At 32.3% G+C, this 14221-nt stretch overlaps 1 protein-coding gene across 3 annotated transcripts in view; it reads left to right on the plus strand.

The window, feature by feature from the left end:
* LOC114877517 (putative transcription factor SOX-15) overlaps positions 1 to 14221 on the plus strand; it is a 101516-nt gene that overhangs the window by 26810 nt on the left and 60485 nt on the right. The window contains exon 1 of one of the 3 annotated variants that reach the window (XM_029190187.2): positions 9629 to 9653. The exons of the other annotated variants lie outside the window; for them this stretch is intronic. The gene's annotated coding sequence lies outside the window, so the exon portion shown is untranslated. Of the gene's footprint in view, positions 1 to 9628; positions 9654 to 14221 lie in introns of those variants that run through there. 3 annotated transcript variants of the gene reach the window in all.

Raw genomic sequence — 14221 nt, forward strand, 5'->3', positions numbered from 1 at the left:
CAACAATGACGCGGACAGACAATGACAGTGATTTATTAGCAAATCAAAATTCACTTGTGCACGAGGAAATTTGCTTTTGACGAAAACAATGGAGGTGAGAGTTAATGAATTGAGGTGGTCGGATATTACTTCTCGCAAGTGTTCCCTTTGTCAAAACTCCCTCTCGCATATGCACATGAATCAATCTTTCATTCTAGGTTATTCGGTTTTTTATATTAATGTTTTATTCCGTGTTTGTTTTACATGGATTATTATTATTACCAAGATCTCTTGAAATACATCATTGTTGTTGAAACATTGAACATTTTGAAATGGGTCTTAATCCTCCTAAAATATTCATATTTGCAAATATAACATAAGGTAAACGTTTTAGCGATATATAATTAAGTATTTAATTACTAAATTTTCTTCAAAAATTGAAATTTATTCTAAATAAAATTAAATAACATTTCATTCATTCAAATATTCAAGAGATCCATATTTTCATAATTTAAATATTTAAAAAGTTTAAAAGAAGAAGATTTATTTTTGCAATAGTAATAAGGTAAACATTTGCAAAATTGTAGTGGGTTTCAAAGTTTGGAATTTGTTGACACAGTTAATAGAAGGATTAAAACGGGCCACCCTTGAAAATGGGGTCTGGGACTGTAGTGCCCCTCACACGTTCCTTAATCCAGCGCTGGGTGTATTAATTGATCATGAGTAGAAATCAATTTTAAAGAGATAATTGTAAGTATCTTTCTGAATACTTTTGGAATGTTGCTGGATGAATTTTTAAAAATATAGATAATAGGAATAGCAGATTGCAATCTAAAAAATAAAATGCAAGGAAACTATGAATAACATAGACTATTATTAAATAATTAGAAGAAATAGTTTTCAGGAAGTTTGTAATATCTCATATTCCTCTGTACAGTTGTAGCATTAAACAACGAAATTAATTTTAAAAGTTAAATTTTACTGCCTAATAAATGTTAAACGGGATAAAATTTGACATTAATTAGTAAATGAAAATTAATTAGTAATTTTTTACACCATTCTATTCTTCTCGTTTCTCACGCCTCTTTACAATTCCAAAGATCCATCAAAGTTGCTAATTTGAAAGAAACGAAATCGTTCCGTTTGCTATTCACCTTTAAGTTTTCTCATGCTTTCTTACTTTTCTCGTGTGAAATAATCAATTTCTAATAAAAAAGAGAAATATTGAAGTGAGTTAATCATAGGTTAATTTTTAATTTTATTTTTATTCTACCATTCTAAGAATTTATAAACTTGGCTTAATATAATTATTATAATCAAACGAAACTCTACATTTTTGTGCTTCTCCTTAGTATTGCAAAGGATCTGAAAAGTCCACTTTTAATATAAAAAAAAACTAATAGTCTGTGGAATTAATCTAATATGGATGAAAAGGCGGCTTTAAACAAAAATCATTTTGCATCTAAGTTTTTTTACGTTAATTTCATTTCCATTTCTTGAGTTCTTTTGCAACATTAAAATCTTCTATGCTTGTTTTAACATTATTGAAATAAACTTTACAAAGGAGAGCCGAAAAAACAACAGTTGCCTGAGAAATTAATCTAATAGAGTTCAATTTTCTCTTACACTCTTAAAGACTAAAAAAGTGAACTTCTAAGGTAAAAGAAGGAAGGGAAATTATTTTAATTGCTCACAACTGAAAAATATATTGAAAATTCAACTCTCAATACAAACGAAAAGAAGGAAACAATGCTGTTTGGTCACTGGTGATCAATACAATCCAATCTAGTTAATTATAACAATAAAGAAAGAAAAGTTTAAACAGTATTGGTATTATCTTAATGATACAAGATAACAAATTAAAAGCTTCAATTTGAAAATTAATTGTTCACATCCACGTGTTAGGTTTTTACAAGATTAACACATCAAATGCCACGGGATCACCGTGGTCGGTATTTTAAATTTTATACTATTTAAAAATTAATAGAAAAAAATAAACAAAACTGTATTATACTAATAATCTTAAGGAAGTAAATTAAAATCCTCTACATCTGAAAATTAACCAATCGTATTTATGACTGTTAATAATTAGTGTTTCGTTGTGTCTTTATAGCCAAATTCACTATGGTAGTCAATGTGTTAACCATGCTTTCTACTTTCTTAAATTTTTTTCAACGGTAACTACTTAAATTTGATTCGAGAAACCAAACAGAGGAATTAGTGCAGCTTATTCAATGACTTGAAATTTTCCTCGAATATGAAGAACGAGTACGTACAAGTCACGAGGTCGTCATGAAAGATCTTCGATTTTTTTTAACCGGTTACCGGAAGTCGTACGTAATGATCGTACGGTCTGAGGTCAGAAGAAGGTATACAGGGTGTTCATCGCAATGATTGCCACATTTTTCTAAACACTTCCAAAAGGCTGACCAAATATGTTACGTGCAAGAATATAATATTCATTAAGTAAAAAGTTGTTTATTATCAATTATAATATCACAATTACCTATACAAGATTATATAGCGCTATTAAAAAAGAGAAAAAGGGAAAATAGGAGATAATTTTAATTTCTCTTTTTTTTTAGAAGGAAATATGCATTGCAATTTTTTGTCGATTGATTACTAATTAATTTTTATTTCTTAATATTATTTTTTTGTGAGATTAAAAAGTGATGGCGACTATTATGGTGGACACCCTGTATAGGTAACCAACGACGACGTCCGTTCCGCAATCTTAAACCCGTAAAGGTTTCGGGGATGCGCTTTCTTCGTTCTCAAATCTGAAACGCGCCGGAGCGTTAGTAGTGCAGAGGTGAGCGGCTGGGGTCGTCACTTCCGCTTACCAAGTGAACCGCATTGGTCATTCGATTTAAAAGTTTAATCAGGGGCCTATAAAATTACCAGTTCCTCCGCGAACCGTTTCTTCGTTCGATAACTACGCGATTTTAAGCCGTTTACATTTACATCTACATTTGTGGAAAAACAGCTGGTTTACTAACATTCTCTTAGTAAAGTCATAGGACATTTTTTAATAAAATTTAGAAAATTTCATATAATGGGACTTAACATCTTTGTGCAATAATTTATTTATGATAATTAAAAGTTGAGATAACACACTTTTTTCTGGTTTATAGTTTGCCGTTTGAGTATACAGCTTTTGTAAGCTACAGATTATTTTCTTTTAAAAAGTAATCACAAATCCTAATCTTGTACATTCGTGATCAAATCAGGCTTCCCAAGGAAAATGGCGACAGAGGAGACCCAGGAGTTCTTAAAATCTTTATTTCGACGATATTAATATTAAAAAAGTAATTTAGAAAAAAATAATATAATTTTCAATAAAATTGAATATATAATTGAAAAATACAAATAACGAATATTTCATTCCAATTTTTCCGCCTAAATGTTTATGCGCAAGTGGTGGGGAGCCACAGACCTATGCATATAAAACGGAACCACTTCTATATCGTCATTCTCCCCGGGGATGCCAATGGGACAGGGCGAGAACCCAGGACATAAACTGAATTTAAAAATAATATAGAGTATACAGTATTATCTAATTTATAAAACGTATGCAACGGTACAGTGACTAAAATTACGCACTTAATTGTTAAATGAACAACTCTCTCACACTGGAAAAATAATATCCAAAAGAATAATTTAAAATATATAAAATGGAAAACAGTCTAAAATTTAGTGGCTTGCAATTCGAAAATTAAATTTAATGTTTTTAAAAGGAACAGAATACATTGATATTATATCTATCGTCTTGAATAATAATTAGAGCATATCCTAACATTATAATGATTAAAAATGATCATAATTTACTTGCAAAGAAGAAAATATGAATATACTGATCCAATGATATCGTCAGCAACTTGTCGCTGGTAATGAATATTACATGTTTCCAGCGTAAGTCATAGTTAAAATTGGCTTGAACCAGTGGCTCGCATTTATTTGTTATTTATCTGTTTGAACCCATCTTGGTGGAACAGGTTATAAAACAGCGACAACAAAAGTATGAAATTCTACCTGTAATAATCAAGATGAAGAAGTTAAAATCTCGACATGCGATAATCTTATAGGAAATTTAAATTTATGTTTAGGTATTTCAAAGTTATTCTACTTCTTTTTTTAAATTAAAAATAACAATAAGAATTAACAATTGCAAAACTTGTTCATTTTTTGCTACAAGTTTTATTATAAACTAAGTATATAATTAATAATTTGCATAGCGTAAATTTCGAGCATTCCTAGATTTTTTTCTATAATAAATTTGTAAAGATAAGAAATTAAATTTATTTGTATTTGGTTAATTCTAGTAAATTTTATTACTGAAAGAATATCTTAAAAAATTACCTTAATTATTTCACATGCCGTCAGCACCGGATTCGAGGGTCTAAGGAGGCCTCACCATAAGCCTTCTATAAAACTAAATTTTATTGAATTTTATTTAGAATCAATTTTTGAACCAAGTTTATCAACTATGAAGGCTCTCGAAGGTTAAATAGGACCGGACTACACAAATTTTAATCCAGTCCTGCACGCCGTTCCATCAAATGTAACAATTATTGGCAGCAGTTTTGTGTTTAGAATATCTCAAAAATATGTGGTTGCAAGAAAATAGAGCGGTAATAGAAAATGGATCTCAACTTACCTCGTTTTTCTTTTCGGAAAAATGTTTAAATGAACTTTAGAGAAGTATTCAAAAACAGAGCGGTCATTAATAGATACAGAATTAAAACAGGCTATTTGTTATTCCTTAACCCTTTCGCCTATGATTGTTTCGATAGCTGTATCAGTCTAAGCTACTTCAATTTTGAAACAAATAAAGAAAAATTAAATATCATGTATACATAGCATTCAACGATCCTTGCCTGAGCATATTATAATTACCATACCAAAAGCACCAGCCAATTTTGTCACATTTAAACTGTAAATTGCATCGCGAGTGCGGCACGATGTTGCATGGCAAAGGGTTAATTCACATTTACATTATCAAAAGATTGCAAAATCGTTTTTAGGTACATAGGTTTTGTTTTCTTATTGCAGCAACACGTTCACTACCATACGTCACACAGGTGACGCGCTAATGATAAGAATTAGCCAGGACCCAGCGTTGCATATCTGTGACGAAAATTACATTTCAGAAAACATATGGAACATAATATATGTAAAATTATGAAAATTTGGGATAAGTTTCCGAATGGCCTCACTAAAATTGAGAACTCAAGTTCGGTATATAACCTAAATTAACTATTAGAAATCGATTAAAATTGGTTTCAGAGCTGGATGTCTTACCGTTTTTAAGATATCGTGATAAGAAATTTTTGTACAATTTTGGGACTACGTATGCGCTATTCGATACTGAACATATGCTATTCGATACTATGCATATATAAAACCTAACCTAACCTAACTTTACCACGATATCTCGAAAACGGTAAGACATCCAACTTTAATAGGTTTCTTGTAGTCAATTTAGGTTATATAGCGAATTTGAGTTCTCAATTTTGGTGGGGCTATTCGGAAACACAGCCAAAATTTGATACTTAGGCTATGGAACGTGACCGCGGTAACGATCGTGTTAATATAGTGTTCTTAAATGTATATTTATATATAATTCCGCTAATAGTGAACGTAACATAAAATATCTTAAATGAGAGTTTAGGCAACTCTCCCCTACATCTTTCATCGTGCGAATGAAAAAAAATTCCACCGACAGATCGGTCGCGATGCGTGTTGGCGAGCGGCAAGCGGTATGCGCGGAACCGCTCGGTTGTCGCTTTCGAGGCCATTGCGTCGAGCAATGCAAGGGTGTGTTCGGTCGTCGCCGATTATTTGAATAAAATGCGCCACTACGTCAGCCGTCAGGCGTCCGCGACTCGAAAGCTTTCTCTGCTTCTCCTGCCCCTCGGAGTCTGACCCGAGGGGGGAATAATTTACTCGTGGAACGACAAGTGTGTCGTTGACGGAGGCCCGTTCCCGTCGCTCGCATGCGTATCGAACCGTGCACCGAGTTTTCTCTGTTTCGCCGAGATTCATGAGCCTCGACGGACGTGCCGATTTAGAGCAGGAACGGGCATCAGGACAATCTCACGGAGTAACATGAGCCATTGTAACCCAAACAAACCAAGCTGACGATACAACATACCGCTTTAAGCCACTGCAACATCGAATTGCTGTAATTACATTTTTTAATCAAAAACTATAATATTTTTGTAGTATAGCAAGGAAACGCGTTGTATTAATTTAGATTCCAAAAAATTGAAGTAGTTTTTTAACCCTTTAATAGTTTATCCTGAGCGAGAGTCAAGCACAACGACATATCAAAATTGTTTAAATCTATCAGAATAATTTTCATTTATTAAAAAGGAGGGTGTGGTAAAACTCTATACGTAGGAAAAAGTTGACATGACGTCACTGATCAGGTTTGTACATATGATTTAAGGTTGAAGAAAAAAAACATAGAAATAAGAACATATGTGTATACATAGAAAGAGAGCTTAAGAAATAATAATGAGTGTAATGTCATAATAAAGAAATAGGAAACATTAACCCTTGAACAACGAAGCGAGGGTCAATCGAGACCTAAACTTATAAAAGATATATAAGGATATTAACCTAAAGTTAACTGTACAATTTTTAAACGAAAGGATTTTACATATTGGAAAAATAACATGGGGCCCTCTTCATGGTCCGCTGTCCGAGGGTAAATTGACTGCATTCTAAAAAAAAGAAAGACAGAACATAATATGTCAAGGCTTTTTTAATTTCAATGACTACATTCCTATTTTAATTTTCATTTACCAAATTATATTTAAACTTATACTTATTGTTAGTCACTTGCATCAAAAATGCAAGCTAAAGTTCACCAAATATGTATATGAAAATTCTTTCATTTACTTAATTAGAAATACATCGATTAGGTTCCAGAAATGATAGATAATAAAAGTAACGAGATATTGTGAAAATAATAAATGATATTTAGTAAAAACCGAAATACTACCTGATAAAACTTTTAACAATAATGACAATTAACGATCTCATAAAGATCGTAGAATCATCAGCGATGTGATTAACTATCCAGATTTCTTAAAACATATTAATTTGTGTGCATCGCTTGGAACTATCAGAAAGTGGTCAATATTTTTTTTTCGACTAGGGCTGCATAGATGATGTTGATTTCTTCTCTGGAAGTACATATTATTTCATTTAGTAATAATCTCTTTAGAGTGTTAAGTAGATAACATATCTACTGTTACAGTCTAAGAAATATATTTAACCTTTTCTCTCTGTAGATGGGTGCAAATACACCCCAGGCTAATAACAATTTTTAATACCTATCTTTTTAAATATGAATAAAATTTTACAAATAGTCACGCAGCTAAAAGTTTTTTTTATATTTTGCACTGAAGATGCATGGGGTATAATTACACCTGCGCACGATTAATGTTAAAACATTTGCACACAAAGAGAAGGTTAACAAAACTTGTGCTAGCATTACTTATATCGCCGATTTTTAAAAGAAAATCTTAAGATTTGAACGAACGATATAAACAGAAGCATTGTAAACATGTTTTATCCGGGTAACCGGCAGCCACTAAAGCGCAAATACCTTGGCAACCTTGGCCGGTAGGGACTTCAGGTCTAATTAATTAAAATTAGGGTCTGTATCCTACAAGAGGGCCTGTCACGTCATTAATTTCCTGATAAAAATTTAAGTCTCATTTTGCCCTTGCTGGTAATGCACAAATTACTTGTATGAGATACTTTGAGAAATTTTCAATTAGTGTAACAAAACGAAGTAGACATTTTACTCTATAACGCGAAACTTATGTTTGTTATTCTGCCCAATGCACTTTTCTCATATCAGGCTCTAGTTAACCCTTTGACTGCTGAATCAAGTCAATAACACATCACTTTTCTTTTTATTCCATTTCATTTCTCAGTTTATTCTCTCATTTTGTTTCTTTTTCAGTGTTTTGTCATATCATTATAATGTGATAACATATGATGTGTAATTAGTAATATATATACGCTGATAACTTTTATTTGATTATAATTAGGATGTACAAGCTAACGGTCTGCACCGATAGTTTTCATCGGACGCATATGTGCGTCCATAGCAGTCAAAGGGTTAATCCTATGAAGACTAAGTATTTCTAAGCTTGACGCAGTGCGTATACGGAGTATTATCAATTTATGTAAATTAATTAATAATCCTATCCTCCAAAGTGTATACATACATAATAAATATCTACTGTCCGTACTGTCTTCTGCTGACAAGAAATCCCATGAAAATAACGCGATCTGATTGGTTGCGGCCCATTTCAGCTCACTCGTGACGTCAATCGCAATGTATTATTGGTCGAAGCGGTCACGGATACGGAACTGGTAGATGTGTGCGTGATATCTTCTCTTACCCCCGTGCCGTCCTACAAAACTTCTTGTGAACGGAGGACAGTACCAGCCCTCCAAACTACCGTATTTCGTGCTGTAACGCAAATTAGTTCGTGCTCAGGAATCATAGCTGATGTCGCTATGAATCTATATACTTACTTACATTATATCGGTAAGATACGCACGCAAGAACATGGTTCTTACATATGTGCTATGTGCTATTATTTAGTTCAAAATTTATTTAAATAATAAAAATACTTAAAGGGAACAAATAAAGACTGTATTTAGGAAAATAATGAAATTTATTACATTAATACATTGTTATTTAAATTTGAAACAAATATAAGAAAAGAAGGCAATCCACGAAGTCATACTGGCACTCTGCAATGACTTTTGCTTTGTAGACATCCCTGAATGTTACGTGTCATATCTACAGAAAAAAAAGGATATTGATTAAACATGGTAGTTTACAATTAATTGTAAGAAAAATGATAAAACCAAAAGTAATATTATTTTAAAAAATTAACCTCTGGATAATTTAAGAAGTATTTTATGTACTTAACTATTTATGGCATCAGTAGATCACTGTAGATCGCTTGGTCTACTAAAGAAGTCATACCAAAAATTCTAAAGGGAACATGATGTCACAAAATCTTAAGTAGTGTGCAAAATTTACAAGAGATGCGTGTAAAAAAACGACATCAGCACTGCAAATATATCCGCGCACGAACTAAAACCCGCATAAAATTCACAAGAGTAGAGTTTTAAGGGGCTGGACAGTACTTATAGCTATGATTTGTATCAAGCACGTAACGCAATTACAGCTACTATAATGATTATATATGGATGCAAAGGGTTGCTATCAATTTCAACTAATTATTTTGATAGTATTGTTTCTTTTATGTTAATAAATGTACTTTCGACAAATGATTTATACATCTAATGCTAATATATTACGGTACATGGTATATAAGAAAAAACCAGCTTTCATACTGTGACTGTAACGTGTCTGAATATTATTATAATGATTCTTAAAATGTACGATCCGCGTGTATATTAGCGGCGAGACCTTCGATGACACCGACAGGATTTAATATTTCCGATACGACACAAGCTCATTGCATTTGCAGTTGGAAACTGCTTCCTCTACTCTTGGTACAATCACCCCATATGAATCATTAAAGAAACAATGCTGAAGGCAGTGGCGTATCTATCATATGCGTGGGTGGTGCAGCTGCACCGACGCTGGCTGAACCTGAGGAATCTTGACCGTGAGTTTTTATAGTTTTTTCATTGCCTCGCAATAATCTACCTAAAATTCAGACTTTGCAATGCAATTAAGAAACTGTTTTTGTTGTCTCTGTTGTTGCCATCAATTCATTGGGATTAAATGACGAAGCGTTTCAAGGCTTTAAAAATTCTTTAAATCGTTACAGCTTAAAATTGTAGAATCAAATGAAAGTAAAAAAAATTAAATATTAGGCTTGTAATATTACCAGATAAGTTTGCATAAATTCTTATAGAAGAGGATGAAAAAGAATGCTTTATGTTATTTTTTAATTTGGGAAATTCCACGCAAAATGTATTAAAAAATTCATCTGTGGAAAAAACATGTATATAATTCCATTAGAAAATCAAGAGTTACTGTGAAATCTTGAAATTTTTCCTTGAAATATAATAACTTCCTATCGAAACATTTTTCTTTATGTCTTCACAAATAACAAAATATTATAATTACGGGTGGTCGAAGTAGTTAAGACACTCTGAGTATAAGAGAAACGACGATTTTTATCATTGAGAGGAAGAATGAAAGGTATACATATACATATGAACCCCAGCGACTTTCAAGCCCAGTAGTGAGAAATAAATTTCACCACATTGTTAAGCGTCTGTTCGAAAGCAATTGATACAAGAATCATGTAGGCAGCCTTACACTCGCAATATTTGCATAAAATATGCATGTATTTATGCACATATCATACATTCTTTTTTATCACTTCTTCATATACACTTGGACGTGTGCTGAAAGATATTTGCATTTAACACAGAACGATATAATTTACATGCATGGATAATAATTCGCAAGAAATTTCCAAACATAGAGAAAATCTTTGAACGTGTCACAGGTATCAGGGAACGAAATTATTAGGTGTATGCGGAAACTCGAAAATTTCGGGTACCCGATACTTGAGTCTGGAATTATTTCAGTTGAGCCAGGATTCCCGAAATTTGGAGAACTGTGTTTCGAGACGAACTTTATTAAACATGAACGTGGATTAAGTATTCACAAAAAACTGTATCTAATTTACTCCGAACTGATCAAAACACAATTTCCGACTCGACCGGAGTATTGGGTAGCCGAAACTTTTTAGTTCTCGCGTATTTGTACTTTTGAGAACCCAATTCGACCCGACAAGATGTCTCCGGCTTCTTGCATACCTCTAAAAATTATGACAAATATCTTATACTAATTCTTATGTTACATGTTTTGAAAATTACGACTGTAATAAAACTAATGTTTGTAAATGATTTATTGAACTATATTCAATTTATACAATATATCATTCAAAATCAGGAACAAATTTAATGAAAAATGTTAGTAGGTAAATCTGAAATGAACCTGAGAATTTAATAATTCTAATAAATTAGTTATAAATTGTATTAATAAACGAGTTCATTTAAACTTTGTCATCTCAATTTTATTCAGTAATCTGTTCTGTTCGCTTAATCTAAGTACTTGGTTGGTGTAATATGTTTATTGTGTATGAAAAGAGATTACTCATAATTATTTTTGCATATACCTATTTATAGAGCACAAAACTGAATTTAAAGGATGGATTTTTTGATAAAATTATTTTTACACTTTCTGTCGATATTTCTCACCATTCTTGAAATATACTAAAAAATAAAATCCTGTATTTTTATAAGGAGTGATTCTACTCTGTAAAACTATGACATCGATATAAATAGGTTTATGTTAGAATAAATATTATTACCTGCACTTTCCATGATAGTTTTGAACAGAGGAGCCCTGGGTTAACCGTGACCCAAACGTATGTACAACATATACGGATAAGGACATATAAGGATATTAGCCTAAAGTTAAATGTATAATTTTTTAAGTAATAATGTGAAATTTAGAAAATGAAAATAATATGAAGTATAAAATTCTGTTAAAATTGTAGCTCTCACCATGGTCTGCCATTCAATGGTTGAGTGGTACAAATTACCCTCCAAATCATATGCGTAGTTGATCTTATTGTTAGTATGTCAGAAGCCATTCAGTTCTTGTTAACATATTTTTTACGATTTCTAACTGTTTTCGAATTAGACTATAAGGATCGAACTTTAGTGGATTAGTCTCATTAAACTTAAACTATTTCTTACCTGAAACTTGATAAATATTTGTACCTATGTAATTACCTTTAGCTATTTTACAAAGTCTCACCTAAATTAAACCTATTCTTATAGGGAATACTAACAAACTACATTTGTGCAATCTATTATTAGATAGAAAAGGAGGTTGAACTTTACTTCGGGGCATATATAATTATTGTCTTTTTAAAATGTATTCTGCTAATATTCATCGAGAAAAATTCATATATGCAAATTATAATTTTAAGGATCTATCGGTTCAAAAATGATGTGCATGTAAAACTGAACGGTTTTTCGAGGTTAATTTGACGCCATATTAACTTACGTGTGTGAAGTTAGCTCCGCACTTTTCGAATTTTGTATTTTTTGAAATTGTGCTGCATTGTGCTACGTTTGTGCCGTACTGTGCCGTAAACCGCAACTCTGTAAGTCAAAGCGTACTCAAGAAAATTAAAAAAAACCAAATTTTTGATAGACCCGCACTTTTCGAATTTTGAGATTTTCTTTTTTGTGCCGTATTGTGCTATGTTTGTGCTGAATTGTGCCGCAAACGAGAGATCGATAACATCAATAACAATTAAGAAAATAAATAAAAACAAAATTATACTAGCCCCGCACTTTTGCCGAAATAAACTTTTTTTTTTTTAGATAATTTGTGATAACTTGTGCTATGTTGTGCCGTCGATAGAAACTCGATATCTCTATTCATTTTGTAGATAAAAAATATTGAATTTTTAGGAATACGAAATTTAATATTCGTATAACTTACGAACGGCGATAGATAATCGAATTCTGCAAGTTGTGCAGAATTGTGCTATTTACAATCTGCGAGATACATGCGTTAAAAGTTGATATTAGCTTGAGTGTCAATGAAAATTAACAAAAAAAGGTGGGGATGATTCAAAAATTAGATATTTTCGAATTTTCTTTGTTTGTGCCGGATTGTGCTAGACTAGCACAACAACTTTTCCTAATGACAAAATTTCGTCAGATCGCCAGATTTCGCAGCACTGGCAAAGTTAGGAATCATACGTTAGGAATTTGCATGCATTTAAAAGCTGGATAAGTGCAAGAGAGATTGGGACCCAAACATTGTATACAGATATCCAGCCGAGGTGTCGTCGGTTCTGCATTCGTACACATCGTTTGTATTCAGCCGAGGAGTCGATTCTGTGTTGTTTATTTATTCTATTATTATTCTATTACTATTGTTAGCTTGTAAATTACTTTAATTTTCAATGGGAAGAAACTGTCCGGTTTCATGGAGATCACAGGCTTATCCTAACATCATAAAGTACCTAATTTGCAGTCAATAGTTCCGCAGCATATTCTAAATAAATAAATAAGTAAATAAATAAATGAATATAATTCAAACTATATCGTGTTTGATATCATTTTAATCAGAAAGATCTCACAAATGCATTAGGAATAGTTTCATTAAGAAAAGGACAAAAATAAAAAAATTTTATCATTGAATTGGTATTAGTCACACTGATATTACGGTTCGGATCATATTACACGGCTTTCACGTCGAGCATCTCGGTTGCCAAGGCGGAAGCCCCCATGTGGAGGGGATAGCCACCTTGCACTTATCCAGCTTTTAAACGCATGCAAATTCCTAACTTTGCTAGTGCTCCGAAATCTGGCGATCTGACGAAATTTTGTCATTAGGAAAAATTGTTGTGCTAGTCTAGCATAATCCCGCACAATCAAAGAAATTTCGAAAATCTCAAGTTTTTGATTCACCCCCAAGCTTTTTCGTTAATTTTTATTGACACTTAAGCTAATATCAACTTTTAACGCATGTGTCTCGCAGATTGTAAGTAGCACAATTCAGCACAACTTGCAGAATTCGATTATCTATCGCCGTTCGTAAGTTGTACGAACATTAAATTTCGTATTCCTAAAAGTTCAACATTTTTTATCTACAAAATGGTTAGAGATATCGAGTTTCTATCGACGGCACAACGTAGCACAAGTTATCGCAAATTATCCGGGGAAAAAAAACTTTATTTCGGCAAAAGTACGGGGATAGTATAATTTTGTTTTTATTTATTTTCTTAATTGTTATTGATGTTATCGATCTCTCGTTTGCGTCACAATTCAGCACAAACATAGCACAATACGGCACAAAAAAGAAAATCTCAAAATTCGAAAAGTGCGGGGCTATAAAAAATTTTGTTTTTTTTTAATTTTCTTGAGTACGCTTTGACTTACAGAGTTGCGGTTTACGGCACAATAAGGCACAAACGTAGCACAATGCAGCACAATTTCAAAAAATACAAAATTCGAAAAGTGCGGGGCTAACTTCACACACGTTATTAACTTCCATTTATAATCTGATTGGTCCGCGCAGACGAACATTAAAATGCTGTTGAAAAAACTAACCTCGCTTAATCGGACACGTGCAAGGCATATTTATACATAAAGACATTTGAATTATTTCGCCAAAATGAAATACGAA

This window comes from Osmia bicornis, chromosome 6 (assembly GCF_907164935.1).
Source record: "Osmia bicornis bicornis chromosome 6, iOsmBic2.1, whole genome shotgun sequence".
NCBI lineage: Eukaryota > Metazoa > Arthropoda > Insecta > Hymenoptera > Megachilidae > Osmia > Osmia bicornis.